The sequence below is a fragment of the Humulus lupulus genome, chromosome 1 (assembly GCF_963169125.1).
Source record: "Humulus lupulus chromosome 1, drHumLupu1.1, whole genome shotgun sequence".
Lineage (NCBI taxonomy): Eukaryota > Viridiplantae > Streptophyta > Magnoliopsida > Rosales > Cannabaceae > Humulus > Humulus lupulus.
In genome coordinates, this window is record NC_084793.1 from 190,201,394 (window position 1) to 190,202,408 (window position 1,015).

Consider the following 1,015-nt stretch of genomic DNA (forward strand, 5'->3'; position numbering starts at 1 on the left):
AAGGGAGTATGCTGCCCCCATGTTTAATGAGCTTAATCCGGGCATTGTTAGGCCTGAAATTCAAGCACCCCAATTTGAGTTAAAGCCCGTGATGTTCCAAATGTTGCAAACAGTGGGTCAATTTAGTGGGTTGCCTACTGAGGATCCTCACCTTCATCTTCGTTCATTTTTGGAGGTAAGTGATTCTTTCAAGCTACAAGGAGTGACTGATGAGGCCCTAAGGTTGAAATTGTTCCCTTTCTCTTTGAGGGATCGAGCTAGAGCTTGGATCAACACCCTTCCTCTCGACTCGGTGACTACATGGAATGAGTTGGCTGAAAATTTCTTGATGAAGTACTTTCCCTCTACCAAAAATGCCAAGTTTCGTAATGAAATCATGTCATTTGAGCAGCTAGAAGATAAATCATTCTGTGAAGCTTGGGAGAGATTCAAGGACTTATTGAGAAAGTGCCCATACCATGGGATCCTACATTGTATATAAATGGAAACTTTCTACAATGGGCTCAATTCTTCCACTCGTATGGTGTTAGATGCTTCAGCCAATGGGGCCATTCTTTCTAAGTCCTATAATGAAGCCTATGAGATTTTGGAGAGGATAGCTAGCAACAATTATCAATGGTCCAATGCTAGAGCCTCAACAAGTCAAAAAGTGGCTGGCATACTTGAAGTTGATGCATTGACAGCTTTGACCACTCAAGTTTCTTCAATGACTAACCTTCTCAAGAACATGAGTTTGGGGGGAATGGTACAACTAGCTGCTATGGAACAAGTTACCGATGTTTCTTGTGTTTATTGTGGAGATGGGCATGCATTTGAGAGTTTTCCTTTGAATCCAGCTTCAGTTTGTTATGTGGGGAATCAAAATGCCAATCGAAATAACCCATATTCGAACTCTTACAATCCGGGGTGGAGGCAACATCCAAACTTCTCATGGGGGGGTCAAGGAGCTAGTTCAAGTGGCGCACCAATCTAAAACAAGCCTACATATCCACCGGGGTTTTCTCAACAACCAAGA

General features: G+C 42.8%; 1 non-coding gene across 1 annotated transcript; it reads right to left on the reverse strand.

Moving 5' to 3' along the window:
• Positions 1–358: 358 nt before the first annotated feature.
• On the reverse strand, positions 359–465 carry LOC133813281 (small nucleolar RNA R71). The gene has a single exon (XR_009884311.1). It is a non-coding gene; the product is annotated as a small nucleolar RNA R71 (small nucleolar RNA).
• Between the last annotated feature and the right edge of the window lie 550 nt (positions 466–1,015).